Source organism: Rhinatrema bivittatum, chromosome 2, assembly GCF_901001135.1.
Source record: "Rhinatrema bivittatum chromosome 2, aRhiBiv1.1, whole genome shotgun sequence".
NCBI classification, from domain to species: domain Eukaryota; kingdom Metazoa; phylum Chordata; class Amphibia; order Gymnophiona; family Rhinatrematidae; genus Rhinatrema; species Rhinatrema bivittatum.
The window spans coordinates 321,570,510-321,582,793 of NC_042616.1; positions in this window are offsets into that span (position 1 = coordinate 321,570,510).

The following is a 12,284-nucleotide window of genomic DNA, read 5'->3' on the forward strand; positions in this document are numbered from 1 at the left end:
TCCAAAATCCAATGGGCAAACAGAGAGAATGAACAGGGCACTCAAGCAGTTCATTCGTGCCTACGTGAACACTCTCCAGAATGATTGGAGGGAACTGTTGCCCTGCGCAGAATTTGCCATCAATTCTCATCCAGCAACATCCACTGGATCAACACCATTTGAAGTGGTTTACGGACAACTACCACTGCCACCACTGCCACTTCTATTATCAGTGTTGTCCCCGACAGCTCAATCTACTGCCAAAGATATTCAACAACTATGGATTCAGACAAAAGAGATGCTTCTTAAAGCAGGACTTCAAGTTAAAAAAGGATACAGTGCTCACCATGGCAAGGCTCTAGTTTCAGCCTGGTGATAAAGTCTGGCTATCCACTAAGCTGCCGACTACCTTCAGCTCGCTTCACTCCTCGCTTCGTTGGATCATTTCCTTTTCTCCGACGACTAAGCAACCTCACCTATAGTCTGAAGCTACCATTTACATTGAAGATCCACAACGCATTCCACATCTCACTATTGAAGCCATTGATCCTTAGTGAGTTATCCAACAAGACACCAGAAGCTACACCAATAGATGCAGAAGAAGACATTGAATATAAAGTAGACGCTATTCTCAATGTGAGAAAAAGAGGCAGAGTATGGGAATATCTTCTATCTTGGGAAGGAAATGGACCTGAAGAAAATTCTTTGACTCCATTGGCCAATATACTAGATAAAGAGATGCTTCAAGACTTCCATGGATTGCATCCTCAAAAACCAAGACCTGGTAGGAAAGAGTGTGGACACCCTTTGAAGGGGGGTACTGTTGCATCCGTCAGTGCTAGATGGCTTTGCCCCATTTGCCTCACCTTATTCAAGGCTCCTCCTGCTTACCTAGGAAAGGTGGCTACAACCGCATCTACAAGCCGACCTCTCCGGCGTCCTCGGAATGGCTATGGTGCTGCCTCCCGCCATGTTCCTCCCAGGTACCTACTAGGGTGTGCATGCACTCCACCCATATCTTTATGCAACCCTTGGCACGAACCTCGGGGGCATCCCCTCTTACTGACATCATGCTACCCAGGTATATAACATCTACTATTTTGCTAGCTCGTTGAGTTAGCAAGGACTTGATTCTGGGTATGTTCCGTTCCTGTCTACGCTACTCTGCCGTTTCCGTGCTGCTGCTGGAAGCTCTGTCTCTGCCCTTTGGGGTAACTGCTAACCTGGGTACCCGCTCCTTGGGGGCCCTCTGCTTTATTTCAGGTGCCTTAATGGGAACAGGTACTCGCTCCTCGAGGGCCTGCTCTCCCTGCCTCGGTGCAATCGCCTATCTACAGCAAACACCTAGTGGGTACACTAACTCTCAGTATATCTCATCTACAGTTCTTCCTTGCTGGGAAACCTGCTTTGGAACCTCCCAATACCAATGGAGTGAGAAGGGCTCCCTCTGCCGAGGTCCCTGAGACTGCACTACCAGACTGCCTCACTACTGCCACCTCAACTGGCACTCTTAAAAGCTGTATAATAAAGAACTAACTATGTTTGAGCGTTCTGAGTCTAGCCTAGTACTGTGGCTCCTCATGGGGCTCCTCCTGTGGGCATGGTCATCTGCCAAAGTACCTAAGGATCCACCCAAACACTACTCATTCATAACAGCTGTTTAGCCAGATAAGATAAGTGATTTATCTGTCTAATTGGTATAGCCAGATATTCACCTGCAGCTACTTGGTCACATTAAGTCTGACTTACCTGGTTAAGTAGCGTTTGAACATAGACCCCCAAATAAATTGTTCTATTCACTTTACCTGATTGTCCTATGTGTATAAAATATGATATTTTTGGATCTCTAAAATCTTATCATTAATTTCTAAATCCATTTCTCTTTTCTCTTTTAAGAGGAAATTTGGATTTTTATAGCATGAATATGCATATCAGTAGTTGTGTTTTGCTGCTAAAAGGATTATTTAATTGTATAAAAATATATAACAGCCTTGTTTTTGCTTTACTATCAGATGTCATACCAATCTAATACATATTAAGATCTTGTTCCCTAAAGAACTAATTATGAAAATGAATGTATTGTAGCACAAATGAAAAAAAAGTATGAGCAAATGAATGTACATGTACATAATGAAATAGAGAGCAGAGATCATTGCCAATAACTGAGACAGTAAGATAGGGATAATCAACATATTCGAGCTACCAGAGTCTGTCATATCTGTTCTTTTATGAATTATTTCATGCAACCACAATGAAAATTCACCAATGCACTCACAAGGTTTTTAATGAGCTCCAAGGATTATTTTTGCACATCAAAGGCCAAGAGTTCATCTTTCATTAATTACTTATAACTTATTAATGAATCCAAATGATGCCTCAACAATTAGAGGCCTTTTTTGCTTGCTGTTGACATATAAAACTATTGCAAGAGAAAATGTCCACTAGGCTAAAAATGTTCAAAAGACAAAATAATGATTTTGTGTAAAGCAATGAAAGTATGGATGTGCATTTAACATAAATGTGTAAAACATGATGAATGACTCAATTTTTTGTTCAATTCATTAGAACAGTACCAAAAATCAAATCATTCCAAAGTATCCAAAAATGTTCAGATATTTTTGCTTCAGCAAATAGCGCATACAATTTGCCTAAATATTATTTAAAAAATGTAACACCTTACAGCCCCAGTACCCCTCCTTACCTATCTTACTCCTTGCCTGGGGTTCTTGGTGTTTCTTTTTTTTTTTTTTCTTTTATATCTATTTCAAATTGGCGAATGAACCAAACTGAAATAAACATTAAAAACAAAAATCCAAATTACTAAAAATATGCCTGACATGAAAAAAACAAACCATGGCTGTACATTCATTCCACTGCCTGATATTTAAATTTTATTATTATTTTTTATATACTGACATTTGATCTGTGATATCACATCAATTTACAGTAGACATTTTCCTATTCCCACAGGGCTTACAATCTAAGTTTTGTACCTAAAGCAATGGAGGGGGAAGTGAATTGTGCAAGGTCACAAGGACTCAAACTCTGTGTCTCCTGGTTCATAACCCACTGCTTTAACCTTTAGGCTATTCCTCCTCCCTGATATCTCCCCCATCTTGGGGACATCCCATATCAAAGAAAGCCTACACCAAACATTTAGTTATATTGTCTAACTGGTATTTGAACTCAGATAAAGTAAACCTGACCCTATCAGATTCAGGATACTGCCAACCCCATCAATGAAGGGGACAAACCTGACCTGACCAGTGTTCTAAATAGTTTGACCTATCTGCTTGCAATTTGTATATGATCTCAAAAATATGGAGTTTTCATCTACAAAATATACGTTTGTGATATTTTGAGGGAACTGTTGGCACCTAAAAGTCACCCAGAATGGCGCCGGCTGTCCATTGCTCCTACCATGAGACAGGGGCCAGGCAATGGCACCGATAGCCCCTGTCACATGGTAAGGGCAAAGGGCCATCGGCGCCATTTTGTTTACTAGCAGCCGTTGGCCCGAGAGCAGGAGATCACTCCCGGGACCCCCTCTGGACTACCAGGCACTTTAGGAAAGTTTTTTTTTTTTTGGGGGGGGTCAGGAGGGTGGGGGAATTCTAAATAATTAGATTTAAATGGTCGGGATGGGGATTTTCTTTCGGCTCGGGCAGCTGAAAACAAAGCGGTCAGATTCCGGAACCGATTCATATCTCTAGTAATGATGGCAGAAAAAGGCCAAACTGTGCATATAGTCTGCCCAGCAAGTTTCTTATGGTAGTAAATGCCGCTCCATACAGGTTACCCCCATGTTGGTGTTCAGGGTAGTAACTGCCACTCTGTGTAGGATACCCCCATGTTTCTGTTAAGGGTAGTAATTGTCGTTCTGTGCTGATTATCCTCAAACTTTATGTTAAAGAATAGTACTATAACAATGTCACAGTTGAGCAAGATACCCAGGCCTTAGGGTTGGGGGGGGGGGGGGAGCAGGGTCATGTATATTTGAAGTACTATTGTATACAGTAAGGCCCCCTTGAATGGCTTAAGTAATTTGTCAACTGGGAGACCAGCCCCAACATGGTGGCAGACTGGAGACTCCATTCAAGCCATGCTATATGCCCAGAGAGCAACAGCTCAACTGGCAAGGGGCAGGATGTCTGGAAGGGCCTGGATCTATGTCCTTCTTGGCAGGGCTTGGACCTGCTTGCTCAGGGTGGGCTGAACATTCAATCTCCCTGTTTTGTTTAATGTCACTTTGTTACATAAAGTTTAGACCTATTGTCAGGATTTTCTTATTAATAAAGCTGTGGTCTTATTTAATTTTAATTGACTAGTGGTCTCTAGGTATTTTATAGGAATGTATACCTTAGATGTACAAGGAATAGGTTCAGCACAGCTGCCCTGGTTAAATCTTCATGGTTCTAATTTGACTCAAACTATCTCATATACCCCTTTCTGAGATTTAGAAACAGAAAAACAAAATATATTTACAGAAAAGGAAAAATTGATCCCACACTCTGCTCATTTGGATCATTAGATGATCAAGGGATAAAAGGCTAACTTAGAGATGACAAGGCCATAGAAGAATGACTTGCTTCAGTTTTCACTGACAAATTATTTGCTTCAGTCTTCTCTGAGGATGATGGAAACCCAGGTCAGAAATTATATTTCAGTTCAGAGGAACTGAAACAAATCTCAGTGAACCTGGAAGATGCAATAGGGGAAAATGACAATCTAAAGAATAGCAAATCACTTGGACCAGATGGTATACATTCCAGAGTGCTGAAAGAACTGAAACATGAAATTGTGGACCTACAATTGGTAATTTATAAACTATCATTGAAAGCATCTATGGTACTTGGTGGGTTGCCAATGTAACAACAATTTTTTTAAAGAGATCCAGGATGAAACCAGGAAACTATAGTCTAGTGAGTCTGATGTCTTGCCAGGCAAAATGGAAGAAAATACCATAAGGAACAAAATTATCTAATACATAGATAAGCATACTTTAATGAGACAAAGCCAACATGGATTTAGTCCAGGGAAATCTTGGCTCACAGTCTGCTACTTTTTTAAGGGTGGATAAATGTTGCACGAGTAGCAGTGGACCCTTGGGCCAGCCTGACGGAGAGAGAGGATGATGGGAGAAGGAGTCTCCGAGAAGTGAACACAGGCCGGGAGGTGGATGCGGGTTGAGCGAGCAGGAGCTCTTCACCCAGGAAGACCGGATCCCCCCGGGAGGAGCCCCTGAGGATCCGATCCGCTGGGTCTTAGGTGATCGAAGAAGATTACTTCACCCTGGAAGCCCGAGGCTCCCCCGGGAGGAGCCCATAGGAGCCCGGGCCACTGGGACTTAGGCGAGCAGCAATCTGAAGAGGCGGTCAGAGGTCAAGGCAGGCGGCTGGCGAGCAGAGTCAGAGACAGACAGAAGTCAGCACCGGAGAAGCAAGCCGGAATGAGCAGGAAGGTCCAGAACTGAAACCAAGGTAGGAATTGGAGCAGGAGGAGAAGGACTGGAACTGAAATGGAGGTTCGAACCTGGGACTGGAACTGAAGACGAGGGTCCAGACCTGGCACTGGAACTGGAACTGAAGACAAGGATTCAAACCCGGAACTGGAACTGGAAATGAAGACAAGGATTTGAGCCTGGAACTGGAACTGGAACTGAAGACAAGGAGTCGAGCCTGGAACTGGAACTGAAGACAGGATCCCAAGAGAACACAGACAACGTCTGAAGCACAAAGCAACAAGAAGGCAGGTAAACTTGTTGCAAGGCCCAGATTGAGGGCAGACGCCGGCTTTAAATATCTGCCGGCATCTGACGTTACGAAAGGGGCGTCCCGCGATCCGATGGGAAAAGTCCTTTAAATTGCCTCCCCTCATGCGCGTGCGCACGCCTAGGAGGGGAGGGGCCATGTTCGGAGAATCGGCAGCGTCTCCCTCATGGAGACGGCGCTGAACAGGCCGTGCAGGCCCGCCTGGATGCGGCGCACCGGCTGATGGACCCCGGACCCGGAGCCCCGGAAGACGACGTAAGGTGCGACCGGGACCGCAACAGTACCCCCCTTTTTACGCCCCCTCTTAGAAGAGCCAGGTTTACCAGGATGCTGAAGGTGGAACTGCTGTAGGAGAGATTTATCTAAGGTGTTAAGGGCTGGTTTCCATGTGTTCTCCTCAGGACTGCAACCTTCCCAGGATAGCAGGTACTCCCAGCGTCGAAGATGAAATCAGACATCAAGGACCTCCCAGACTTGGTAGATGGGTTCATTGTGGACGGGCGTGTCAGTGGTGTCGGGAACCTGTCGATGATATTACAAATTGAGTATTTGTATTGAAAAAAACAAAACAAAACCACACAAAAAAAAAAAAAAACCCAAAAAGTAGCCAGAAGCTAGAAATAAGCTAGGAGCTGTGTATACCTAATAGGGATATGAATCGTGTGCCCGATCGTTTTAACGATTGGGTTCGGCTGGGAGGGGGGGGGAAATCTGATCGTTAGAGATGTGAATTGGGATCGGCTCCGATTCCAATTCACATCACTAATTTTTTTTAGTGAGGCCCGCGCCGATAAAAAAAACACCCACCCGACCCTTTAAAATTACCCCCTTAGCCTCCCCCACTCTCCCGACCCCCCCCTCAAAACTTTTTACACATACCTGGTGGTCCAGGGGGGCCGCGGGCAGCGATCTCCCGTTCCCAGTCCATCAGCTGTGCTAAAAAAAATGGCACCGATGGCCCTTTGCCCTTACCATGTGACAGGGCAAAGGTAGCGCCGGCGCCATTTTGAATATTGGCAATACGGCCCGAGTGCAGGAGATCAATCCCGGACCCCCGCTGGACCCCCAGGGACTTTTGGCCAGCTTGGGGGGGCCTCCTGACCCCCACAAGACTTGCCAAAATTCCAGTGGGGGTCCGGGAGCGACGTCGGCCCGTATGACATAGTGAGGGCAAAGGTAGCGCAGGCGCCATTTTGAATATTGGCAATACAGCCCACGTACAGGAGGTCACTCCCGGACCCCCGCTGGACTTTAGGCAAGTCTTGTGGGGGTCAGGAGGCCCTGGGGGTCCAGCAGGGGTCCGGAGACCCTGGGGGTCCAGCGGGGGTCCGGGAGCGATCTCCTGCACGCGTGACGTCGGGAGCCAGGAACCAAAATGGTGCCGGTGCTACATTTGCCCTGTCATATGATAAGGGCAAAGGGCCACCGGCGCCATTTCTATTAACGCAGCCGTGGCCAGAGAGCGGGAGATTGCGCCGGGACCCCCCACTGGACCCCAGGTAATTTAAAACATTTTGGGGGGGGTTCGGGAGGGTGGGGGATTTATTTTAAAGGGTCGGGGTGGGTTTTAGGGTTGTTTTGGTGTGCCAGTTTTCCCGCCCTCCCCCGATAAAATTAATTTTTAACCAAAAAAACTAAGACAATCAGATTTCCCCCCCCCCCCCTCAGCCAAAATCGATCGTTAAGACGATCGATCACACGATTCACATCCCTAATGAATACAATGAATCTTCACCGAATTATTTGGCCATCTAAAGGAGCGAATTTAAACAAACCCCCCATCCTCCTGACCCCCTCAAGACTTGCCAAAACTCCCTGTTGGTCCAGCGGGGGTCCGGCAGCCATCTACTGCACTCACACTGTCGGCTGTCGTATTCAAAATGGCACCGATAGCCTTTGCCCTTACTATGTCACAGGGGCTACCGGTGCCATTGGTGAGCCCCTGTCACATGGTAGGAGCACAAGATGGCGCCGGTCATCCACTACTTATCTCTGGGATAAGCAACATGGAATTTATCTTCCCTTCGGGATCCTGTCATGTACTTGTGACCTGCTTTCACCACTGTTGGAAGCAGGATACTGGGCTTCATGGACCTTTGGTCTAATCCAGTATGGTAATATTATGTTCTATTGTTCTTATGTCTACTATTTGTCACTGGTTCTCTCCCTCCCCTTGTCACTAAGGTCCCTTTGTGTCTCTACCATGCCTGCTTGGATTCTGCCACTGTTTAGGCTCCTGAACCAGGTGTCCACCACTTTCTTAGTGAAACAAGTATTTTCTCCCATTCCTTTTGAGCTTCTTCAGTTCTGTTACTATACTGTATTTTTTAGCTTCTACAGAAATCCATGATAATGTCAGAAATACTTGTGAGTGTTAAACAGGTTAAACTCATTTATCGATGTTTATAAACTGCAAGAAATAAAAACAAAACCCTCCATAATTTTTATTTGAGATTGAATCTGATATCAAGGGATTCATTCAATTCAGTCAAGCTTCAATGTATAAAGAACTTTTTTCTAAACCTTTTGGAGTTCCGTGACAGAAATTTCTCAGAAATGCCTGAAGATATTTAGACAAAGAAAGCTGTTTGAAGTTTAGATCCACAGGGTGCTTGCTAGTTAAAAGAAGCACATTTTTAAGTTGAAATATATTGCCTTACACAGAGTCTGTGCCTATCCATTTAAGGCAAATGTGATAACGTGTTCTAAAGATCAAATGCAATTTTTGTCTCATGCTTTAAGATTTATTTATTTTTAAATAAATACCAAAGATGAAACTTGTGGGTTCCTATTATCAACCATCTTCCTCTTTTTTTTTGCAAAGATTTGCTTTATCTTGACAAGGACACCTATCACCCATATTCCCAAAGGAAGCTGAATTGACAGTAGTGTCATGTTTCTTATTAGCCACTAAATCAGCCTTATCTTCCGTGCTCTCAGGTTGTTTTTGATCATGTTCTCAGCACCTCTTCTTTCCTCTGAAGCATCGTTTATAGCTATAAATGAAAATATCAACATGAATAATTATTGGCGTGCAGGCAAGCATTCATCTCCACTGCAGCTCTTATTCTTGTCGAGGGTGGACTTTGTTTGCTCCCTCTGATCTTTGAGCCAGCTGTTTTCAATGTGATGTTTATTATGCATTCCACGTGGTTAACAATTGAGCATCTCACATAATACACCAGAGTTTTGCTTTCATTGCTGCTGCTGCTGCTGCTTCTGCTTGTTAGTAACTGAGGAATGTTTAGAGGGTTATTTTATATTTTTTTTTTCTATAAAAATGTGTTTGACTTTTTAATTCACTTCAGAGTGTTCACCCTGATGGCATGCGATTAGGTTCTGTCTGAAAGGTTGATCCTATTCTGTTTTTTGCCATATTGCTTCTATGAACATGTCACAGTAAGGTAAAGACGCAATGCTACCAGTGTCTCAACCTGGGTCAGACAGTAAAAGTGCATGCTAGGTTTAGTAGAGTACAAATAGAGAACTATCATAAGATATATATATATATAAAAAATATGGATTCTCATTGTGGTGCTCAAAAAGGCCTTGCAATGTACTATTTATAAAACAAGTGGAAACCTGCATTAAATATGGAAAGGTTTTGTTTTTTTTTAAGTTTCCCTGACAATCGTGGATACCATAGTTACAGAAGCCAAAGATAGCACCCCCTCCCCCCCAATACTTTCTTCTCATGCAGCCAAGGACAGGATCCCTGGGCCTGTAATCACTCTTTCTTTGCTCCTGAGGCCTCTACTTTTCACTCAGAGCAAGCAGTGATCTATAGTGAGGGACCCTTCATAGAAATTGGATGGAAATTGGATAGAAAGCAACATTGTTATAGGCAATTACAGTACAATCACTGCTTCTGCCATTGGTTTTTATGGAAATGAGAACAACATGAATGATAACGAAACAACGTAATAACCAAAAATGATGGGCAGAACAATAATAAACCTGCCCGGGGATCCTGCGGTACCTGTGGGACTGCAAAATTATTTTCAAAGAGTCACCGCCTAGAGTTTTCTTTTGAATATGTGGCCAATGCATGGGATGTGAGTATAACATACCTATGGACTTTGCACCTGCATTAGAGCATGCATGAAGCAGTAGTGATAATGGCCAGGATTCATCCTTCCTTTGCGGAACGATGAATGTGGCGGTAAAGGGGGGTGAGGGGGGCGAAAAAGGGGCCGGTCGGGTGATAGCCTGCAGCCGGCCGCACCACGGCATTATGGTTTCGCTTGCCGTGGTGCGGCCGTGCTGCACACTATAGCGGGCATAGTGCCACCGTAAAAGGTGGTGCTATTTCCTGCGCTACTGCCGGCGATAATGTTCTAAACATTATCGCCGGCGGCAGTGCCGCCGGCCTATTTCCCTAATCCCCTCCCTAACTCCTCCCCGACTCCTCCCCTCCATCTAATTTGACTGCTACTGCTGCGATAGGGCCCTAATGCATGGGATAATAGCCTTTCGCGGGTTGGAATGTTTGCAATTTGATGATGATAAGTAAAGGTAAGCATACTGGGAATGAGCTAACGTTTTATCCACATAGTGCGTGGGGGGCAGGGAGAAGGAGGCAATAATCAGCCCTTGCATTCATGCAGGTAAACAGAGATTTAGCCATACAACAACTGTAGGTTATTGCCCCCTAGGGATGTGAATCGTTTTTCAACGATTAAAATTATCGTCCGATAATGTTTATATCGTCTTAAATCGTTATAGAACACGATACAATAGAAATTCTAACGATTTATCGTTAAAAATCGTTAAATCGTGTTAGTGCGCACTAACTGAAAATGATACAAATAAACACTTTCCAGGTCACTGAAGGTCAGTTAGGAATGAATATGTGTTCCTATTGGCTGGCTGCCCTCTTATCTATTGATGTTACCAAGGTTACCACTGAGGTGATGGTTGGGGGGATGGGAAATGGAACTGGAAACTAACGAACACCAACAGAAAATGAAACAAAGTGTTCACACTTCCCAGGTCAGTAAAGGTCACTTAGGAATGAATATGTATTCCTATTGGCTGGCTGTGCTCTTATCTATTGATGTTACCAAGGCTAACACTGAGGTAATGGTTGGAGGGATGTGAAATGGAAACAGTTGGAAGCTTGACATGTAATGATCAGCACTCACGTGACTAGAACTTGTTTGTTTATTATTTTTGTTAGCAGGCACCTGAAATGCTAGTGCATGTTGAATTTGCCAATCACTGTGCATTTTAGAAAGGTGGTCCTGGCTGGAACTGTACACAGTTCAAATATATGTAATTGATTGTTGGTAAGTGTATTTTTTAAGTAGCCACACTGGCACCAGTATGTTTACTTTTCCTCCTACTTAACTCACTAGCTCAGCTTTGTAAGAAGGGCTTCTCTGCTTGTGTGTTGTTTTTGTTTGGTGTGAGGAGAGCAGAAACATCAGATCTTTATTCAATCTACTACAGTCATCTCTTACAGTGCCCTATCCCTATTAATACCAGGAGTGTTGTGATCTTCCTGCACACAGTGCCCTAACCCTGATACCAGTCTGAGACAGCTCCTTCCCTGCATTACTAGTGAGAGGCTGGCTTCACAGACAGGGGGGAGCTGCCTGACCCTCACTCCTGACTTTCCCCATGTCCCAGCTAGTGAATGGTGTGTGGGTGAGGGGGGGGAGGATGGTGAAGTCTGAGACAGCTCCCTCCCTGCATTACTAGTGAGAGGCTGGCTTCACAGACAGGGGGGAGCTGCCTGACCCTCACTCCTGACTTCCCCCATGTCCCAGCTAGTGAATGGTGTGTGGGTGAGGGGCGGGGGGGGGGGGAGGATGGTGAAGTCTGAGACAGCTCCCTCCCTGCATTACTAGTGAGAGGCTGGCTTCACAGACAGGGGGGAGCTGCCTGACCCTCACTCCTGACTTCCCCCATGTCCCAGCTAGTGAATGGTGTGTGGGTGGGGGGGGGGGGGGGGAGGATGGTGAAGTCTGAGACAGCTCCCTCCCTGCATTACTAGTGAGAGGCTGGCTTCACAGACAGGGGGGAGCTGCCTGACCCTCACTCCTGACTTCCCCCATGTCCCAGCTAGTGAATGGTGTGTGGGTGAGGGGGGGGGGGAGGATGGTGAAGTCTGAGACAGCTCCCTCCCTGCATTACTAGTGAGAGGCTGGCTTCACAGACAGGGGGGAGCTGCCTGACCCTCACTCCTGACTTCCCCCATGTCCCAGCTAGTGAATGGTGTGTGGGTGAGGGGGGGGGGGGGGAGGATGGTGAAGTCTGAGACAGCTCCCTCCCTGCATTACTAGTGAGAGGCTGGCTTCACAGACAGGGGGGAGCTGCCTGACCCTCACTCCTGACTTCCCCCATGTCCCAGCTAGTGAATGGTGTGTGGGTGAGGGGGGGGGGGGGGAGGAGGATGGTGAAGTCTGAGACAGCTCCCTCCCTGCATTACTAGTGAGAGGCTGGCTTCACAGACAGGGGGGAGCTGCCTGACCCTCACTCAAGCAGAGAAGCCCTTCTTACAAAGCTGAGCTAGTGAGTTAAGTAGGAGGA